The 22,792-nt window shown below is 40.3% G+C and overlaps 1 pseudogene; it reads right to left on the bottom strand.

The window, feature by feature from the left end:
* Positions 1-10,957: 10,957 nt before the first annotated feature.
* The window catches only part of LOC140202165 (calpain-2 catalytic subunit-like), a 107,930-nt pseudogene continuing 96,095 nt past the window's right edge, over positions 10,958-22,792 (bottom strand).

Raw genomic sequence — 22,792 nt, forward strand, 5'->3', positions numbered from 1 at the left:
ACCTTACTAAAGTACGGAAACCTGAAGGATTGAGTGAAGTTGGTGTCATTTGGCAGTTTAATACAGGATCGACCTTATTGAATCTTCATTCAGAAATAATGGCCTGCATCTGAGATAACCCCGGTAAGATCAGGAAGGTTTGTGCAGTGTTCATTCACCAGGGAAAAGGTCAGTTCCTTTAAGCCGTTTTATTTCCTTCGTCGTGAATCCTTTGGACAGAATCAGCAGTAACGTCATGTCTTCGAAGAAATCTGTTTCCTGAGAAGTCTCCTTATTGTCTGTGTAAATCACTTGGGCTTTCGAATTTACCACTTTAAGACTGTGTTCGAATTTACCACTTTAAGAACTGTTCCAGAGTTGCTGTATAACAGTTAATTTCTGTTTCAGTTTGTCATTTAAATACTTTTCGCTATTGTTGAGCAGAGTTTAATAAATGTTTATGTTTGTTTATAAAACCTGTTACGTACCCCGTAATTGGGTTGCCAAACCAGCAGGAATGGAACACTCATTGGAGTCTGGATTACTAGGAACTAATAAAGTTTTATTAAAGAAACAAATAATACAGTACTCTAATCGTAAGGATATAAATGTAACAGGTAGCAATGATAATATACACCTATACACAGGACTAGGGTAATAGGAATCAACCAAGCTCTAGCGCAGTCTAGGGGTAAAATGATCAGTCTTACAGTGACGCAGAGTTCATTTCCGCTTAGTGCAGTTTGCAGTAATCGCTGTTGTACTGTTGGGGGGGGGGGATGCAATTTGGTTCAGGCAGACCTTTGATGTCTTCGCAGTTGGTTTTGGGCAGACTCTTTTTGATGTCTTCTATCCCGCTGTGGTCACCGACTGTGACCCTCCGTTCCGGATACGATCGTTCTTCCATGGTGAACCCGGCACCCAGGCAAGGGTGGACACACACACTAGGTTCCCACTGATCGTACCTCTACACCCTGTGAGCCTCTGGTCAGTTCCTGTGAACTGGACCTCCAAACTCCCACCCCTTGTGGGGGAACACTGCTCTTTCCAGGGTCTCATTGTCTCGTGGTCTCGTGGTGTCCTGTGCATTAGTGAACCTGCTCTTTTTATCCCCCTGCTGGGGTATCACCTGTCCATCAAACTTCAAACAGTTCCGGTTCAAAGCAACCGGTCTGTCAATATTCTGAATTGTGTTTTTTTTCCGTTAATCCCTCTCTCCTCTCTTATTAGCATTTTGAATGTTTCTCCATTGTCTCTCTTATCTCTCTCATTAGCATCAATCGTCCGCTGGTTTGCTTTGGTGTCACACCCCTACCCTTCAAAGGATTTTTACCAGGGTAAAACCATGGGCATGACTGCACATTATTAGATACACACTAATATACAGGGTCATCAGCTATTCAGCTAATACAGAGAACTTTAAGTTTCAACACCTTGACCGTCAGCAATCACATTGTCTGTTCCTTTTATATGTTTTATTTTAATATCAAATTCCTGTAAGACCAGGCTCCAATTTAGTAACCTTTTGTTTTTGTCCTTCATATTGGCCAAAAACACTAATGGGTTGTGATCAGTGTAAATTATCAGTGGTTTCCATGCCGGACAAATATAAACCTCAAAATGTTGTAATGCTAGTATGATTGCCAGTAATTCCTTCTCCACAGTGGAATAATTTCTCCAATGGACATTAAATTTCTTAGAAAAATAAGCCACTGGGTGGTCAATCTACTCTTTGTCTGTCTGCAACAGCACCGCCCTGGCTGCTTCGTCGCTAGCATCTGTTGCTAGGGAGAAAGGTTTTGAAAAGTCAGGCGCATCAGCACAGGATGGTGACACAGAATCGCCTTCAGACTCTGGCAGGCCTGTTGACAAAGATCGTCCCACACAAACTTCACATTCTTTGGCAAGAGCTTAGTAAGAGGGAGGGTAATATCCGCAAAGTTTTTTCAAAACTTCCGATAGTTCCCCACCATCCCCAAGAACCTTCTCAGGGCTCTCTTGTCTGTCGGGATGGGGACTTCAGAGATAGCCTGCACCTCAGCCTGCATCGGTGCCAGCTGCCCCTGTTCTACCACAAATCCCAGATAAGTGACCTTCGCGTGGCTGAATTCACTTTTTGTGAGTTTCACTGTCAGGTTGGCTTCAGACAGCCGTTTAAATAGTTCCTCTACTGCCACAATGTGCTCCTCCCACGTATCACTCCAGACCACTAAATCGTCAATATACGCTTCTGCGTTCTTTAGCCCTTTTATCACTGAATTAATCATCCTATAGGGGTGTTGCTTACTAGGCTGACCTGATGTGACAACGACATCATGTACCGTCCCTTTGCATTGCCTTAGGACATCCGGACATACGTCTGCGTGCCGGTTAATTAGCTTTATCAGCAGTTCACTCTGTTCGGGGGTTAAGTGAGAGACCTTATCAGCAAAGTTGGCCAAAACAATAGAGTTCTCCAATCTGGTCGGCACCATATTTAACTTTTCAAGATGGGTTTTCCCCTTATCAGGTGGTACCCCAGCCTCATTAATTTTTGTGATGACACCGACTAGGTTTGCTTTCTTATTGTGGTAAGCTGTTAACATACTAATAGGCTCTAACTGTGTCGACTCACGTCTACAATACTCAATAATATCCTCCCTCATGCTTGGCCAGTAAAACTCTTTCATGATTCTATCAACTGTCTTCCTCACCCCAAAATGTCCACCAAGGGGTATCTTGTGGGCCAGGTTAAAAATCTCATCCCCATAAATTTTCAGCACTACCACCTGGTGCACCACCCCCCCCACTCCTCATCTGCGGGCACGGTACTTGTCTCCATTTCCTCATTAGTACTCCCTTCTTCACATAATAGCCCACTGGCTCCCTTTTTAATTCTGCTTCGGAGAGAGCTGTCTCCGTCAAAACCATCAGCTCCTCATCTCGTTCCTGTGCCTGTATAAATTCCTTCCTTGCTAATGATGTCTACCTCAACTCCCTCACTTCCTTCCGCTCCACTATGCTCCTTCTTCTCACTTTGTAACCCCTCTTGGTACAAGGCTGGTAAAAACGTCTTAGCTAAATATTCGCTTCGGCAGCCTTTCTGGACGTGCCCCAAGTCAATGCGCATATGGGATAAACCTGTGAGCCCATGGGTGGGGCCTCAATCCTGGCAGGCTTGCTTGTCAGCTTTACTGCTGGGTACACCTCTCCGCCTGCAAGGTCATTACCGAGTAAGACCTCCCCGTCTTCCATCGGTAGTCTGGGCCTCACCCTATTGTGACCGGTCTGGAGACCAAGTCGCTTTTTAGGTGTATCTGGTGCAAAGGTACTGCTTCAGTCCCTTTCTCAATGTCTTTTATCACACTGACCTCCCCAGTCTCGGTCTCTGAACTAAAGTCTAACACACTCCTTAAGATCAATGACTGACAAGCCCCAGAGTCTCTCCAGATCCGTACGGGAACTGGGTTTGACCCCTCCTTCACTGACACCAATCCGGCCAAAATAAACTTCTCGCGCCCTTCCTGAACTCTATCAGACCTCTTCTCCCCTAGCGGTTTGTTTGCCAGCTCAATACAGACAGTCGGAGTCATCGTTTTTCCTTTCCCCGTCTCCTTCTTTGGGGCAAAGCACCTGGACGCAAAGTGACCAGCTTTCCCACAATTATAGCATACGACCCCAGGAGACTTCCTACCAAACTGCTCCCGGTCTTCCTTATCCTTCTCACTAGTCCCCGGCTTACTTTCTGGCTTTTCCGGCGGACTCTCTCCGCCCTCTCGACTACCCTTCTAGTAGCTTTTACTCGGGGTAAACTTTGCTTTGTGTGTTAACGCGTACTCATCCGCTAACTTAGCAGTTGCGGCTAAGGTTTCTGCCTCTTTCTCATCCAGATAGGGCCTCATACCTTCAGGGACACAACCTTTAAATTGCTCAATCAGTATTAGCTGTAGCAGTCTGTCATAATCCCCATTGACCCCTTTCGAGGTGCACCAACGCTCACAATACATCTGCATCTCACGGGCAAACTCTAAGTACGTGCGGCCCCACTGCTTCCTCACATTCCGGAACCTCTGCTGGTATGCCTCCGGGACCAATTCATCAATCCTGAGTATTGCCTCTTTCACCACATCATACCTCTGGGCATCTTCTGCAGACAATGCCGAGTAAGCTTGCTGAGCTTTCCCTTTAAGTACGCTCTGAAGCAAAACAGCCCACTTATCCCTCGGCCTGTCCTGACTTGCAACAACTTTTTCAAAATGTAGAAAGTACCGATCAACATCAGCCTCCTCAAATGGGGGAACCAGCCTAACCTCCTGGGTCGCCCTGAACCCTCCACCTTGGTTCGGCATGGGGTCCTGTGCTAGCATCATCCTTAACTTCTCCAGCTCAAATTTCCTGTCCTTCTGCTTCTCTCTCTCTTCTCGTTCTAACTGCCTGTTTCTCTCTTCTCGTTCCAGCTGCTTTATTCTCTCTTCTTGTTCTAACTGCCTGTCTCTCTCTTCTTGTTCCAGCTGCTTTACCCAGAACTCGTGCTCAAGTCTCCATTTTTCTATCTGCAGCTGCACTGCTTCTCCACCAGGTTTGCTCATAGATACCAGCTCTAGCTCCCCTTGGGGAAACATACCTTTAGATACATATTGCTCAATGATAGCTCTGTGCATCTCTGCTCTCCTCATTGTTGGCTTCCCCTTAAAAAGATTCAACCGTTTGGCAACAGTCGCCAATTCTGACTTCCTGGCATCCTCTAATGCCTCCAAGGTTGGCGCCTTTAGAAATTCCTCAGTCTCCATTTCTGCTGTTTGCCCTTTCATTCTTTTGGGAATTTTAACCCAATCAATTTACCCAGTCCCAACTTTGGCATTCAAAATCCCATTCAAGATCCCCACTTATGTTACGTACCCCGTAACTGGGTTGCCAAACCAGCAGAAATGGAACACTCATTGGAGTCTGGATTACTAGGAACTAATAAAGTTTTATTTAAGAAACAAATAATACAGTACTCTAATTGTAAGGATATAAATGTAACAGGTTAGCAATGATAATACACACCTATACACAGAACTAGGGTAATAGGAATCAACCAAGCTCTAGCGCAGTCTAGGGGTAAAATGATCAGTCTTACAGTGATGCAGAGTTCATTTCCGCTTAGTGCAGTTTGCAGTAATCGCTGTTGTACTGTTGGAGAGAGTGGGGGGGGATGCAATTTGGTTCAGGCAGACCTTTGATGTCTTCGCAGTTGGTTTTGGACAGACCCTTCTTGATGTCTTCTATCCCGCTGTGGTCACCGACTGTGACCCCTCCGTTCCGGATACGATCATTCTTCCGTGGTGAACCCGACAGCCAGGCAAGGGTGGACACACACACCAGGTTCCCACTGATCGTACCTTTACACCCTGTGAGCCTCTGGTCGGTTCCCGTGAACCGGACCTCCAAACTCCCACCACTTGTGGGGGCACACTGCTCTTTCCAGGGTCTCATTGTCTCGTGGTCTCATGGTGTCCCGTGCCTTAGTGAACCTGCTCTTTTTATCCCCCTGCTGGGGTATCACCTGTCCATCAAACTTCAAACAGTTCCGGTTCAAAGCAACCGGTCTGTCAATATTCTGAATTGTGTTTCTTTTCCGTTAATCCCTCTCTCCTCTCTTATTAGCATTTTGAATGTTTCTCCATTGTCTCTCTTATCTTTCTCATTAGCATCAATCATCCGATAGCTTGGTTTGGTGTCACAAACCTGACTCAATTCTATAGTCCTTGTTGCTGGTTACATGACAAAATCAATGATTTGGATGATGGAATTGATAGCTTTGTGGCCAAGTTCGCGGACAATACGAAGATAGGTGGGGTTTGGGGGGGGTAGCGTCAGGTAATGTTGAGCAGGCAGAGAGGCTACAAATGGACTTAGACTGATTGGGACAACAGGCAAAGAAGTGGCTGATGGAATACAGTGTTGGGAAGTGTATGGTCATGCACTTCAGTAGCAGAAATAAAAGCGGAGACTATTTTCTCAATGGAGAGAAAAAAAAAATCTGAGGTGCAAGGAACCATAAAGTATAATTTGCAGGTTGAGTCTGCATTGAGGAAGGCAAATGTGATGTTAGCATTTATTTTGAGAGGACTAGAATATAAAAGCAAAAATGTAATTTTGAGGCTTTATCAGGCACTGATGTGACCTCACGGAGTATCACGAGCAGTTTTGGGTCTCGTATCTTAGGAATGATGTGCTGACATTAGAGGAGATTCAAAGGAGGTTCACAAAAATGATTCCAGGATAAAAGACATCATATGAGGAGTGTTTGATGTCTCTGGGTCTGTACTCACTGGAATTCAGAAGAAAGGGGAGATGTCATTTAAACCTATCGATTGTCGATTGATAGAGGATGTTTCCCATAGTGAGGGAGTTCATCCCTCAGATTAGAATGGAGATGAGGAGGAATTTCTTCTACCAGAAAGTGGTGAATCTGTGGAATTTGTTGCCACAGGTGGCTGTGGAGGCCAAGTCTTTGGATATATTTTAGGCAGAAGTTAATAGGTTCTTGAATAGTCAGGAGATAAAGTGTTATGGAGAGAAGGCAGGGGAATGGGGCCGAGAGGGAAGTGGTCAGAAATGATAAAACTGTTGACCAGACTTGATGGGCCAAATAGCCTAATTCTGCTCATCTTTTTATTAATTTCAGCATCATAAACATAACAGAAAATAGATACAGAGCAATTGGGATTACATTATTGATAAATAGTTTATACAAGTATAAACTAAATTGACACATAATTAATGAGCCTCCCAAAATCTCAAAAAGTACAAATATAATATAGGAAAATATAAAGTGAAAATATAAAAATATCATGAAAAAAGAAAAAAAAATTATACCCCGAAAGAAGAAAAATCAAAACCAACTAGAAGAAAGCTAAACTAAAGAAAAAAAAAGAAAAAGAATGGGCTATTATGATACCTCAGATAAGACCATTAGTGTTGTTAACTCTGCTCCTCTCCCCGTATATGGAGCAACAAAATTGAATTGGAAAGGGTCAAATTACATCATATGAAAGTATTGAATAAATAGTCTCCAAGTCTCTTCAAATTTAATAGAAGGGTCGTAAATGACACTTCTAATTTTTTCTAAATTTAAGCAAGACATAGTTTGAGAAAACCATTGAAATGTAGTAGGAGGATTAATCTCTTTCCAATTCAATAGTATGGATCTTCTAGCCATTAGAGTAACAAAAGCAATCATCCAACAAGATGAGGAGGTCAGATTATGTTGTTCCATCATTGGTAAACCAAAGATTGCAGTAATAGGATGAGGTTGTAGATCAATGTTCTAAACAGTTGAAATAATATCAAAGACATCATCCCAGTATTTCTTCAGCAAAAGGCATGACTAAAACATATGAGTTAATAAAGCTATCTCGGAATGACATCTATCACATACAGGATTTATATGAGAGTAATAATGAGCTAATTTATCCTTGGACATGTGAGCCCTGTGTACTACTTTATACTGTATCAACACATGTTTAGTGCATATAGAGGAAGAATTAACTAATTGAAAATTTTTTTGTCATTTCTCTATAGGTAAAGTAAGCTTAAGTTCCCTTTCCCAGTCATTCTTAATTGAATTCGATACATCTGGATTTATTTTCAAAATCATATTATAAATAATTGCTATTGAACCTTTCTGAAAAGGATTTAAATCTAGAATTCTTTCCATTATATCCGATGAATGTGAAATTTGGAAAGGTAATAAGAACAGTATTTTAAAAGTTTCTAATCTGTAAGTATCTAAAGAAACGGGATCTAGGTAAATAATATATATTAGATAATTGTTCAAAAGACATGAAACAAGTATCCAAATATAAATCAAAAAATGTATTATACCTTTAGTTTTCCAGACTAGATAGGCTTGATCCAAAAAAGAAGGTTGAAAAAGAAAATTGAATAGAATAGGGCTTGCTAAAATAAATTGATTCAATCCAAAAAATTTTCAAAACTGAAACCATATTCAAAGAGTATATTTAACTATTGGGTTATCCATATGTTTGTCCAATTTAGAAAAATCAAAGGGAAGCGGGGTCCCTAAAATAGAACCTAATGAAAACCCTGAAACAGATTTGCATTCAAGATTAACCCATTGTGGACTTGAAACTGTGACCCAATTACATGTCCAAAATTTTAAATAATGAATATTAATTGCCCAATAATAAAATCTAAAGTTCGGCAATGCTAAACCACCCTCCTTTTTGGTTTCTGTAAGTATCTTTTACCTAGTCTAGGATTTTTATTCTGCCATATGTATGAAGAAATTTTTGAATCAACATTGTCAAAAAAGGATTTCGGGATAAAAATAGGCAATGCTTGAAATGAATAAAGAAACTTAGGTAGAATCATCATCTTGACAGCATTGATCGAACCAATTAAAGACAACGTCATTGGTGACCATTTAGTAAACAAATATTTAATCTGATCAAATAAAGGAGAAAATTAGCCTTTAATAACTCCTTATGCTTCTTGGCGATTTTTACTCCTAAGTAAGTAAAATAATCAGTAACTAATCTAAATGGTAAGGATTTATAAATTGGGACCTGCATGTTTAACGGAAAAAGTTTACTCTTATTAAGATTCAGTTTGTAACCAGAAAATTTGCTAAGCTTAGCCAACAAAGATAAAATTGCAGGAATGGATATCTCTGGGTCAGAAATATATAGTAATAAATCATCTGCGTATAATGATAACTTATGTATCTCATTCCCACGAATAATACTTAAAATATTTGGTGAATCTCGGATAGCAAATGCTAAAAGTTTTAAAGTGATATCAAATAATAAAGGACTTAAAGAACAGCCCTGTCTAGTACCACAAAATAGTCGAAAAAAGGGAGATCTTTGATTATTAGTAAAAACTGAAGCTAGAGGAGTATGATATATCAGTTTAATCCAAGATATAAATATTGGACTAAAATTAAACTTCTCAAGTGTACTAAATAAATATGGCCATTCAACTCTGTCAAAGGCTTTCTCAGTATCTAATGAAATGACACATTCTGGAGTTCTAAGTGAAGGAGTATAAACAATATTCATTAATCTCCTAATATTAAAAGATGAATAACGATTTTTAATAATCCAGTTTGATCCTCAAAAATAATTTGAGGTAATACCGTTTCTAACCTAGATGCTAATATTTTAGAAAGAATCTTAGAATCTATGTTCAGCAAGGATATCGGTCTATATGATGCACAGTCAGTAGGATCCTTATTTTTTTAATTAGGGAAATAGAGGCTCCATAGAATGATTGTGGTAGTTTACCTATACTAATTGCATCTTTAAAAATTCTGCACAACCAAGGGGAAAGGATGGAAGAAAAAGACTTTAAAAGTTCTACTGTATAACCACCTGGACCGGGTGATTTACCAGAATTCATTGAAGAAATAACTCTCTTTATTTCTTCATCCGTAATAGGTATTTCTAATTTTAAACGTTCTTCGGATGTCAATTTCGGAAAGTTCAATTTCCTTAAAAAGTCATACATCTCATTGGGATCTTGAGGAAATTCTTACTGATGTAGAGATGTATAAAATTCTTGAAAAGATTTACTTATGTTGTCATGATTGACTGTCAAAGTATCATCAGGTTTACGAATTTTAATAATTTGACGTTTGACCGAAGCTGTTTTTAATTGATTAGCTAATAATTCACGAGATTTATCACTGTGTATATAAAACTCACTTCTTGTTTTCATTTTCTTTCAAATCTCTTACTAACTCTTCCTTCAGTTAGTCCTGACGAAGGGTCTCGGCCTGAAACGTCAACTGTACCTCTTCCTAGAGATGCTGCCTGGCCTGCTGCGTTCACCAGCAACTTTGATGTGTATTTCTTGTTTTCATTAGCTGATTTTCAATTGACAATGTTAAGAGTAAACTATGCTCCATTTGAAGTTCAACTCTCTGTTTGTAAAGCTCCTCATTGGGAGCAATAGCATATTTTTTATCAATATTTTTGATCTTATCAATCAACACAAGTATTTCATTCTTAATATGTTCTTTCAATCCAGCATGGTAAGAAATAATCTGACCTCGGATATATGCTTTAAACGTGTCCCATATAACCCCACTGGGAATTTCATCCTTAGCATTAGTTAAAAAAAAGAAATCAATCTGATCTTTAATAAATTTTACAAAATCCGAATCTTGTAGCAAATTAGAATTAAAACGCCATTGTCTAGTATAAGAAGATAAGTCCGTTAACTTGATAGAGAGATTCAAAGGTGCGTGATCAGAAATGGCAATAATGTCATAGTTACAATCAATCAAGGATGGAATTAAATGAGAATCTATAAAAAAGAGTAAGTATGATGTACATGTGAGAAAAATGAAAATTATTTATCCTTACGATGTAGAAATCTCCATATCTCTGAGATTCCCGAATCGATCAGGAACGAGTTGGCAATAGTAGCTGAATTGTTCGGTAAAGCCTGAGTAGATATAGATTTATCCCTCGAAGGATTTAAACAACAATTAAAATCACCACCTATTATCAACATATAATCATTTAAATTAGGAAAGGAGGTAAAAAATTGCTTAAAAGTTCTAGATAATCCACATTTGGGGCATAAACATTAACCATAACAACTTTTCTATTAAAAAGTAAACCAGTAATTAACAAAAATCTACCATTCGGTTCAGAAAGAGTATTCTGATACACAAATGCAATTGAGGAATCTATAAAAATTGAAACTCCTTTCACACTAGCTTTGGAGTTTGAGTGATACTGTTAAACCTTCCAAAACTTAAAAAAAGTGCTGATTATCCTCTTTCCTCACATGAGTTTCTTGAGCAAAAATAATATGAGCATTCCTTCTTTGGAATACTTTAACAATCCTTTTCCTTTTAATTGGATGATTTAATCCATTTGTATTCCAAGAAACAAAATTAATCCTCTGAGTCATATTTACCCAGAATCGACCTTATGATATGTAAAGAGTCAACCAACGTGTAAACTCATGAAATCGGAAGAGGAACCAGCATTTGGAAAGGAAAGGAGGAGGAGGAGAAGAAGATGGCGGCCTCTCTAGTGAATGATGTCTGTAATCTGTCAAGTAGGGTACCGTGCACAACTCTGATTTGATGGAGACAGATGTGAGATTACGGAGGAACATCTGGAGAAACTTCAGAAATGCCAGCTTCGCTGCCACTGCTACCATGTGGTAACCAGAATCTCCGGAGGAGAAGGCCCCGTATCCTCGGCTTTTCTTGTTTCGGCGGCCAGGGCTAGGTCGGAGGCGCTCGGGAGGCTGTATCGGAGGGGCTGGTCGGAGGTTCAAAGTTTTTGGATGGACGGACTCGGTGTCGGCTGTGGTCGGCTGCTTCCAAGGCATCGGCAGTTGTCAGTGCCTTGGAGGTTTATGGCAGGGAGTTTCTCCCTTTTGCCGCCTGCTATCAGGGACTCGGGAGTCAATCGGGACTTGAGACTTTTTTTACCGCGCCCATGGTCTGTTCTTCATCAAATTATGGTATTGTTTTGCACTGCTGTAACTATATGTTATAATTATGTGGTTCCGTCAGTGTTAGTTTTTGGTTTGTCCTGTTTTCTGTGATATCACTCCGGAGGAACATTGTATCATTTCTTAATGCATGTATGCATTTCTAAACGACAATAAAAGAGGACTGAGTGTTGTCGTAATCTAAAAGAAAAGAAGTAAGTTACGACACTGCAGACATTTTTGTAGTTCTAAATTAGCCCAATGAGGAAAAAAAACAAACTAATAGTAGAAGTCCCCCCACCCACCACCCGGAAAAAACCCGAACTAAGCCAAGAAAAAGCCAGAAAGCTAACTAACATTAAATCCACCTCCATTTCTCAAGAAGGCAGCTCACAAAATATATGTTGGTAAGAAGAGCACCTAAAATCCAAAACAAAAGAAAAACTACGAGAAAGTCAAAAATTTAACAAATACAGTAAAATAAAATACTTTCATATTATATTTTCTGAAATAATAATAGAAAAGAGACAACAATACATATTATTAAATATTGAATATTTGTAAGGGAGAATAATTAAATAAAAAAAGGTCATCCGGAAAAGGAAAAGTATTATGGGAAGAAGAACCCAAAAAGATGGCGGAATAATGAAAAACAAAAGGTTTTGGGGGAAGAAGAAGACAAAACGCCATCATGGTTATACGATGGAAAAAAAACTTAATATTCCCCCTCATAGAATAAAAGATTTAAAATCCAACCGATAACAACTGTTTCGGAAATCATAAATTTATACATTCACAAATTAAAAGGAAAGAAGAAAAAAATGAATCCGCCGATAAAGGAAAATTTAGGTAAAATATGAAAAAAATACCAACGCTACCAATCAAAACCAGAAATCTTAAGTTTATAAAGGTCAACCTTCATAAATGAATTATAGGTTTGGAAAAGAGACGAAAAATCAAAACCAATATTGCATGAATTGTACATTAATTAGACTGTGGCATCTGATTCAAGTTCATCCAAGAAACTTCAAGCAGCACTTGTAGAATTAAAGAAGCGTCGCTGGCTGTTTGGAGGAGAAATTCTTAGTCAAGCAGGGTACAATAATGCTGGTTTGAAACCTTTTTGGTAGCATTCCAACATCAGAGGTTTGAAAGCCAGTCTCGCTCTCATCATTTCAGAACTGAAATCCTCAAACAACCGAAATTGATGATCTTGAAATTTAATCATTTCTGCTTTCAGGCGACTCAAATTAGTTGCTCTTTAACATGAACATAATGAAATTGAATAATTATTGGCGCAAACACGAGGAAATCTGCAGATGCTGGAATTTCAAGCAACAGACATAAAAGTTGCCGGTGAACACAGCAGGCCAGGCAGTATCTCTAGGAAAAGGTACAGTCGACGTTTCAGGCCGAGACCCTTCGTCAGGACTAACTGAAAGAAGACCTAGGAAAGAGATTTGAGAGGGGGAGGGGGAGATCCAAAATGATAGGAGAAGACAGGAGGAGGAGGGATGGAGCCAAGAGCTGGACAGTTGATTGGCAAAAGGGATATGAGAGGATCATGGGACAGGAGGCTTAGGGAGAAAGAAAAAGGGGAGGGGGGAATCCGAAATGATAGGAGAAGACAGGAGGGGGAGGGATTTCCGAAATGATAGGAGAAGACAAGATGAAGCCACACTCAGGTTGGAGGAACAACACCTTAAAGATGAAGCCACACTCAGGTTAGAGGAACAACATCTTATATTCCGTCTGGGTAGCCTCCAACCTGATGGCATGAACATTGACTTCTCAAACTTCCGCTAATGCCCACCTCCCACCATACCCCATCCGGTATTTATTTATTTATATACACACATTCTTTTTCTCTCTCTCCTTTTTCTCCCTCTGTTCCTCTCACTATACCCCTTGCCCATCCTCTGGGCTTCCCCCCTCCCCCTTTTCTTTCTCCCTAGGCCCTTTTGCCAAACAATTGTCCAGTTCTTCGCTCCATCCCTCCCCCTCCTGCCCTCTCCTATTATTTTGGATCTCCCACTCCCCCTCCCACTTTCAAATCTCTTTCCTAGCTCTTCTTTCAGTTAGTCCTGATGAAGGGTCTTGGCCCGAAACGTCGACTGTACCTCTTCCTAGAGATGCTACCTGGCCTGCTGCATTCACCAGCAACTTTTATGTGTGTTGCCGATAATTATTGGTCTCGGTTTAGATTGAGAGTCTGGCTTTCGGCGTGAAATACGATGAGCATGATAGAGCAATGGAGGATCATCCGGGAATTCAGAGCTGAACACAGCCTTTAGAAGTTTAGGAAAAAATACTGTAGGGTCCCCTTCCTCGACATCCTCAGGGAGACCAATTATACGTAAGTTCTGCCTTCTGGATCAATTTTCAAGATCAATAATCTTGGACTTAAGACCCTCCAGCTGTTTATCTGTTGAAGAAACTTTTAATTCCAAACTCTCAATTTTTTGATCTCTCTTCCGCACTTCCTCCTCCAAATCGGTAATCTTGTTTTTCTGCCATGTAACTTCAAGGTCAAGAAGATTAATCGAACCCGTAATTGATTTAATCTCTTCTCTAACATTTCGGCATATTTTTTCCGATTGTTCACGGAGCAGATTCAACATTGTCTCATAGGTTAATTCCGGTTGTTTGGGATCAGGTTTCTTTTTCCCGTTGCCATCGGCGACTTTTACAGATTTAGGGTCTCGAAAGTTAGGTTTTGTACCTACTTTTTTATTCATATCTTCAAAATTCAGAATCCAAACTTACAAAAAAGAGCAAAGAAAAGGGAAAAAAATCTATTATATAAATCTATTAGTGTAGATAAAAGTAAATTAAATAAAGGTGCTCATGAATATAAAATGAAACGGTAATGGAGCGAAGCCAAGAAGTAACTTCACTCTATGAACACCTCCTTGAGAATCGATTCTGCTCATATATCTTATAGCTTTATAATTTATTAACCTCTGTGGAAAATAAGTGCCAAAATTTAAAGAGATGAAGACAATTTATTTGGGAGCAACAGCATAAGGGAAATAGTTAAAAAAAAAGAAAAACATGAAGGTCAGGTGGTCATATCCATTCAACCAGGTGAAAGCAAACTTTCTACCAGATATGGCTGAGAGATTTTGCTGCATGACATTGAAAAATTCACGTTGCAATTGTTCCATTTATTGTAGAATTGGCATTTTGCCTCAGATCAGAGGCTAACTGTTGCCCTTTGCAGATACGTGTGTATAATGTGTGTCACAAAAGTAGTTGATCTTGTTTCATTACCCTTAATTCTGTTTCAATATCCTCCTGAACATAGGGGAAGCATTGAATAGTGCTAGAAATGGATAAATGTAATATTCAGAGTATTTAAAATATGCTGTTACAGAATTTCTAATGTACAGGGTCGGTGGCTACTTCATATCCACATACTGCTCCAGAAATTCTATATGGAATATTCAAAATGTGCTGTATTCGGATAGTACAGGATATTCATTGAGAGTTGGCACTGTTGTAATATGCAGTATCGGATACTATCCTGATATATATCAAACCCTGTTTCTCTTTTATCATCCAGGTCTAATTTTTTAAACATTTTTGAAAAAAACAGGAATGTAACAGTTTAAGTATTGCCTCTTATCTAATTTTTTGTTTGATAGAATGTGGATCTTAAATATTTGCCGTCCACAACAGTGTAAATAAATATACCCACTAAAGGGGATAAGATCACTATTAGGAAGTTACTTTGGAATGAAAGCTTTTACACAAATCTGTATTCATATTGCGCATGATTAATTTTAGTTTAGGAGACTCACTTGAAGTAGTTTACTTGTGATGAAGAAATGCAGCTATTGCTTGGAGGGCAGAGTTTAGGATGATGGCGCTAAATGGCAACACCTTTGCTTGCATCTTCGGAAATAATTCTATTTCTATCTTTGATATCTCTTTTTTCCCTTTCAAGGTTCTTTTGAAGTCCCTGACCTGGAGTTACACTCTGACTTTGGTTCATTGCGGGAATGGGACCCACTCTCAGGGCCTCACGACCGGCTGCTTTTCGATATCCCAGGGATGTGGCCTGGAAAGCGAGCACACCTTCAGGGGGCTGGATTTTCATGGCTTTGGAGTTTTTTCTTCAGCGGTTTGTTCGAGGGATGACTGTGCAAGCACGTGGATGTCAGCACATTAGACCAGCACAAAGAGTTTAAAAGGAGGCAGCTTTATAGAGCGGGCGCCAGAGGAGCAGGGCAGGGATTCAGATTTCTGAATCATTGGGACGTCTTTTGGGGCAGGTGTGACCTGTCGAAAAGGACAGGTTGCACTTGAATCCGAGGGGGACCAATATCCCTAGTGGGAAGAGTTTAAACTAGATTGCTGGGGGGTGGGAACTGAACTGAAGAGATGGAGGAAGGGGCAATTGGCTCACAAATAGAGAAAGCTTGGAGACAGTGAAAGAGGGAGGATAGGCAGGTGACAGCGAAGGGATGTGCTCAAACCGATGGTTTGAGACGTGCCTATTTTAATGCAAGAAGCATCATGAACAAAGCAGATGAGCTTAGAGCATGGATCAGTACTTGGAGCTATGATGTTGTGGCCATTACAGAGACTTGGATGGCTCAGGGGCAGGAATGGTTACTTCGAGTGCCAGGCTTTAGATGTTTCTGAATGAACAGGGAGGAAGGCAAAAGAGGTGGGGGCGTGGCACTGCTGATCAGAGATAGTGTCACGGCTGCAGAAAAGGAGGAAGTCATGGAGGGATTGTCTGCTGAGTCACTGTGGGTAGAAGTTAGAAACAGGAAGAGGTCAATAACTCTACTGGGTGTTTTTATAGACCACCCAATAGTAACAGAGATAGAGGAGCAGATAGGGAGACAGATTCTGGAAAGGTGTAATAATAACAGGGTTGTCATGGTGGGAGATTTTAATTTCCCAAAATATTGACTGGCATCTCCCTAGAGCAAGTGGTTTAGACGGGGTGGAGTTTGTTAGGTGTGTTCAGAAAGGTTTCCTGGCACGATATGTTGATAAGCCTACAAGAAGAGAGGCTGTACTTGATCTGGTATTGGGAAATGAACCTGGTCAGATGTCAGATCTCTCAGTGGGAGAGCATTTTGGATAGATAACAATTCTATCTCCTTTACCATAGCATTGGAGAGGGATAGGAACAGACAAGTTAGGAAAGTGATTAATTGGAGTAAGGGGAAATATGAAGCTATCAGGCAGGAACTTGGAAGCATTAATTGGGAACAGATGTTCTCAGGGAAATGTATGGCAGAAATGTGGCAAATGTTCAGGGGGTATTTGTGTGGAGTTCTGCATAGGTGCATTCCAATGAGACAGGGAAAGAATGGTAGGGTACAGGAACCATGGTGTACGAAGGCTGTTGAAAATCTAGTCAAGAAGAAAAGAAAAGCTTACAAAAGGTTCAAAAAACTAGGTAATAATAGAGATCAAGAAAATTATAAGGCTAGCAGGAAGGGATTTAAGAATGAAATTAGGACCCAGAAGGGGCCATGAGAAGGCCTTGGTGAGCAGGATTAAGGAAAACCCCAAAGCATTCTACAGGTATGTGAAGAGCAAGAGGATAAGACGTGAGAGAATAGGACCAATCAAGTGTGACAGTAGAAAAGTGTGTATGGAACCAGAGGAGATAGCAGAGGTACTTCATGAATACTTTGCTGCAGTATTCACTATGGAAAAGGATCCTGGTGATTTATAGGGATAACTTACAGAGGATTGAAAAGCTTGAGCATGTAGACATTAAGAAAGAGAATGTGCATTTGGAAAGCATCAAGTTGGATAAGTCTCCGGGACCGGATGCGATGTACCGCAGGCTACTGTGGGAGACGAGGGAGGAGATTGCTGAGTCTCTGGCAATGATCTTTACATCATCAATGGGGACGGGAGAGATTCTCTGTGTAAAGAAGTTACCTCTCGGGTCTCTCAAATCTCTCCTCTCTTATATCTGTTCCCTCTACAACTAGGAGTCAAATTCACAGAAGAAGAGATAGACGACTTAGGACTGAGATGATATAAATTGTTTCACCCAAAAGGCAGTGAATCTCCAGCCCAGGGGGCTACATAGACAGTTTATTCCAACAGAACATGCTACACTGATTGGATATTAAGGGAATTGAAAGAAATAGAAAAAGCGTGTCAGGAGGACAATGTCAAGATAATTATGGGGGATTTTAATATGAAAGTGGATTGGGAAAGTCGGGAAGGTAATGGATCTCAGGAGAGGGAGTTTGTAGAATGCCTACAGGATGGCTTTTTGGAGCAGCTTGTCCAGAAGCCCACCAGGGGACCGGCTGTCTTGGATTGGGTGCTGTGTAATGAACCTGAGACGATTAGGGAGCTGGAGGTAAAGGGACCTCTTGGAAGTAGTGATCATAATATGATTGAGTTCAGTTTCAAATTTGAAAAGGAGAAGCTGGTATCAGGTGTATCGATATTTCAGTGGAACAGGGGAAATTACAGTGGTATGAGAGAGGAACTGGCCCAAGTCAATTGGAAAAGTAAACTAAATGGAGGGACGGCAGAGCAGAATTGGATGAAATTCCTACAAGAAATAGGGAAAATGCAGGAAAAATATATTCCAAGAAAAAAGAAAATCATGAATGGAAAAATGGCACAAATGTGGCTAACGAGAGAGGTTAAGGCAAAAATAAAAGCAAAAGAAATGGTGTACAAGGAAGCAAAAATTAGTGGGAAAAATGAGGACTGGAAGACCTTTAAAAACTTACAGAAAGAAACTAAGAAAGTCATTAGGAAAGAAAAGATGAATTATGAAAGGAAGTTGGCGATTAACATAAAAAAGGATACTAAGTTTTTTTAAATATATGAAGAGTAAAAGAGTGACAAGGGTAGCTATGGGACCGATTGAAAATGATGCTGGGGTAATTATAATGGATAACAAAGAGATGGTGGAGGAACTGAATGAGTATTTTGCATCAGTCTTCACAGTGGAAGACATGAGCAATATACCTGATAGCCAGAGGTATCAGGGAATAGAATTCGGTACAGTCAAGATAACTAGAGAGAAAGTGCTTGGGAAGCTAAGTGGACTAAGAATAGATAAATCTCCCGGCCCGGATGAGGTGCACCCAAGGGTTCTGAAGGAGGTGGCTTTGGAGATTGTGGAAGCATTGGAAATGATCTTCCAGGAATCAATAGAGTCTGGCATGGTTCCGGAGGACTGGAAGGTCACAAATGTAGTTCCGCTATTTAAGAAAGGAAGGAGGCAGCAAAAAGAAAATTACAGACCTATTAATCTGACATCGGTGGTTGGAAAGATATTGGAGTCAATCCTCAAGGACGAGGTTATGAAATACCTTGAGGTGCATGACAAGATAGGCCGAAGTCAGCATGGTTTCATGAAGGGAAGATCCTGCCTTACCAACTTATTGGAATTTTTTGAGGTAATCTCGAATAAGATTGACAAGGGAGAGGCTGTGGATGTTGTGTATTTGGATTTTCAAAAGGCCTTCGATAAGGTGCCGCATATGAGGCTGCTTAATAAGATGAGAGCCCATGGAATTATAGGAAAGATATTGAAATGGGTGGAGCATTGGCTGATAGGCAGGAAACAAAGGGTGGGAATAAAGGGATCCTATTCTGATTGGTTGCGGGTTACTAGTGGTGTTCCGCAGGGGTCGGTGTTGGGGCCACTTCTTTTTATGATGTATATCGATGATTTGGATTATGGATTAAATGGTTTTGTGGTCAAGTTTGCGGATGACACCAAGATGGGTGGAGGAGCAGGAAATGTTGAAGAAACGGAAAGGTTGCAGAGAGACTTAGTTAGTTTAGGAGAGTGGGCAAAGAAATGGCAGATGAGATACAACGTTGACAAATGTACGGTTGTACATTTCGGAAGAAGGAATAATTGCGCAGATTATTATTTAGATGGGGAGAAAATTCAAAAATCGGAAGTACAAAGGGACCTGGGGGTCCTCGTGCAGGGTACCCTAAAGGTTAACCACCAAGTTGGATTGGCGGTAAGGAAAGCGAATGCTATGTTGGCATTCATTTCAAGAGGAATAGTGTATAAGAGTAAGGAGGTGTTGATGAGGCTCTATGGGGCATTGGTGAGACCTCATTTGGAATACTGTGTGCAGTTTTGGGCCCCCTATCTTAGAAAGGATATACTGATGTTGGAGAGAGTTCAGAGAAGACTTACGAGGATGATTCCTGGAATGCAGGGGCTAAGATGTGAGGAGTGTCTGTCGGCTCTTGGATTGTATTCATTAGAGTATAGAAGAATGAGAGGGGATCTCATAGAAACGTTTCGAATGTTGAAAGGGTTGGACAGTGTAGATGTGGAAAGGTTGTTTCCCTTGGTGGGTGAGTCCAGGACAAGAGGCCATAGTCTTAGAATTAGAGGGTACCCAGTTAAAACAGAGATGAGGAGAAATTTTTTTAGCCAGAGGGTCGTGGATTTGTGGAATTCGTTGCCACATATGGCTGTGGAGGCCCGATCATTGAGGGTATTTAAGGAGGAGATTGACAGGTATCTAATTAGTCAGGGTATCAAGGGATATGGGGAAAAAGCCGGAAATTGGAACTAGATGGGTGAATAGTTTAGCTCATGGGGGGAGCTGCGGAGCAGACTCGATGGGCCGAATGGCCTACTTCTGCTCCTTTGTCTTGCAAGCTTGTGTAAACAAGGGTAGTACGGGAAAATGGAGCAGGAGTGAACTTCACAAATGGCTCAAAGGGCCAGATAGCCCAAGCTACTCTAATTATTATGTAGAAATCCCAATTTTACTACCAATTTAAATGTATTTTACTGCCTTTTTCTCATATTTAAATTGTTTTCTGGTGGAATACTGGTTAACCTATTGGAAAAAAATCATTGGCAATTGAATCATCTTTCTAAGTTTGATTATGAACCACAGTGGGTTATTGTCATTATGTCCTAAATATTCTCCTGGGCCTCAAATCAGCTGTTTATGAAGTTGCAGAATCTGAAACTGCTCTGCATCTTCACGATATCTGAACACTTTGCAATTCAACAAGGGACTCAACCAAATAGTGAAAATCCCTTGTGTGTTTGTCAAACCCGTTCTGCCTCTGCCTACTTCAGATCATACTCATGGAATGTTTCTCTAATAATCAATAAGATTAAAGTCACAAAAGATAACCTTAGTGGTAAAGTGTTTTATCTTACCTTTCCCATTAAATAATCAAAGAAATTCTTGAAGTTCCTACGACTGTCGTTTTCATCAACCTTTGGAATTCAGAAAAGAAAATAATTAAGAGCACTTTTAAGTGAATATAGCAAGGAGAAAGACAGACAGACAGACAGAAATTAACAAGTATACCTTACAGTGCAGCAGATCTGGGAATTTATTACTTCCACTGCAAAAACTTAAGTAACATCATTCACAGAGTTAAATGCACAAAATGGTTGCACACTGCTGAAAGATATCTAGTTATGTCTAGTACCCCGGGACCATCCTCAATGAAACCTCCATGTGAGGGGTGAAGGCAGAAAAAGGCCTGTCACCTTTATTGGTATTTCTGGGTTCGTTTTTACAATTTTTTGGAGGATCAATTTAAAAATCATTGATTGCTCCATCTTTTTTCATCCACAATGAGGTTGAAAGATCACCTTTGTACAGTCCACAGTTCCATCAAACCATCTACCTGGTCCTTGTATTATTCATAAATTTTCACCCTCACTTCAATGGAGTTTAATCCATATTCCCTTTTAAAACAATAGCTTTATGTCCCACACCTGTAACTCAGTTTAGAAGTTACTTGGATTTCACATTAGGTTTACACATTATCATGTTTACAACATTATTAAATTGTCCGACTCCATTCCTTTCAAGACTGTAAACCTCATGTTTTTGTGTTCATCATGACCTAGAACACTCGATCATGTGGGAGCGTTTTGCTGGCTCACATTTACACTCTTATGGTTGAATGCATCAGTAGCCACGACAGGAGAGATTACCCAAGCCACAATCAGACTGGAATAAACTATTGTTTCATCAGGGACTAATACTCTTTCATGGAAGAATTCCATTCAATTCTGCCCCAACCATAACATATTTGGCAGGAATTTCACTACTTAGCTCGGTAGCAGTTAAAGAGTACCAAACATTGAAAGGATTTGAAAATCCCCCAAAAAATAGGGCACCACATGGGAGAAGCAGGTACTGAGTCGTCATGGTCATTCCAAATCTTCCTAGTGAATGCCAGAAATTGGGAATTGTGACAACAATAACCTTTGTGACATGGAAAGACAAGCAGAGTGACTAAATGGTTATAAAACTTTGCAACAAACAGAAAATCAGTCACCTACCACCTCATCCTCCAGTACTGCATCAACTTCAACATCTATTGCCCTGTAATAAGAAACATGAAGATCATTTCAATTGACCAGCCAGAAGCACTTCAGTCATAATTAATTTTTATTTTGTTTACTCCAATTTTCTCCCATTTTCATGCTTTGAAGCTGTGAACTGACAAATAAATGCTGGGAGTCCTGCTGTAGGGTCTCAGCCTGAAAGATCAACTCTTCATTCTTTTCCACAGATGCTGTCTGACCTGAGTTTCTCCAGCATTTTGTGTGTTGCTGTGGATTTCCAGCATCTGCAGATTTTCTCGTGTTAATAAATGGTGGGATAATCCAGAGGCACCTCCGTCATAATTTACTCATTATTTTTCATTTTGTTTACTCCAACTTTCTCCCATTTTCATGTTTTGAAGCTGTGCACTGACAAATAACTGGTGGGATTTGGTTCCACAGGCCCAGCAACTCTCTGATGTTCCACTCAAAAACAGCTCTCTGTCAGAAACTGCCTACACACTACTTCACAAACAAGAGAAAATCTGCAGATGCTGGAAATCCAAGCAACACACGCAAAATGCTGAGTAACTCAGCAGGCCAGGCAGCATCTATGGAAAAGAGTATAGTCGATGTTTCCTGATGAAGCTTCCTCAGCCTGAAATGTCGACTGTTTACTCTTTTGCAGCATGTCTCCAGCATTCTGTGTATGTTGCTGCAGACTACTTCACTCTGATAGCACTTCAGGCATGCCGAGTTCTACATTCAGCCGGGATGTGGGGGCAAATGAAAAAGGAATTGTATGGCAATCTTTGCCTCCCCTACAGCTGCAGAGATTGATTACTTCAGCAATTAATGGAAATTCCTGGACTGTGAAGAGCATGTATTATGTACAACTCCATTTTGAAACTGAAATGGGAGGAAGCAAGACCAAATACGTTCATGGCATGCAATTTAATTCTATCCTGCACATAGAAAAACAATTCAAAAATAATTCTTTCCTTCTGCAACTGGATCCTTGACTTCCTAACAAGCAGACCACAATCTATGAGAATTGGAAATAACATATCCACCTCAAAG

Source organism: Mobula birostris, chromosome 8, assembly GCF_030028105.1.
Source record: "Mobula birostris isolate sMobBir1 chromosome 8, sMobBir1.hap1, whole genome shotgun sequence".
NCBI classification, from domain to species: Eukaryota; Metazoa; Chordata; class Chondrichthyes; order Myliobatiformes; family Myliobatidae; genus Mobula; species Mobula birostris.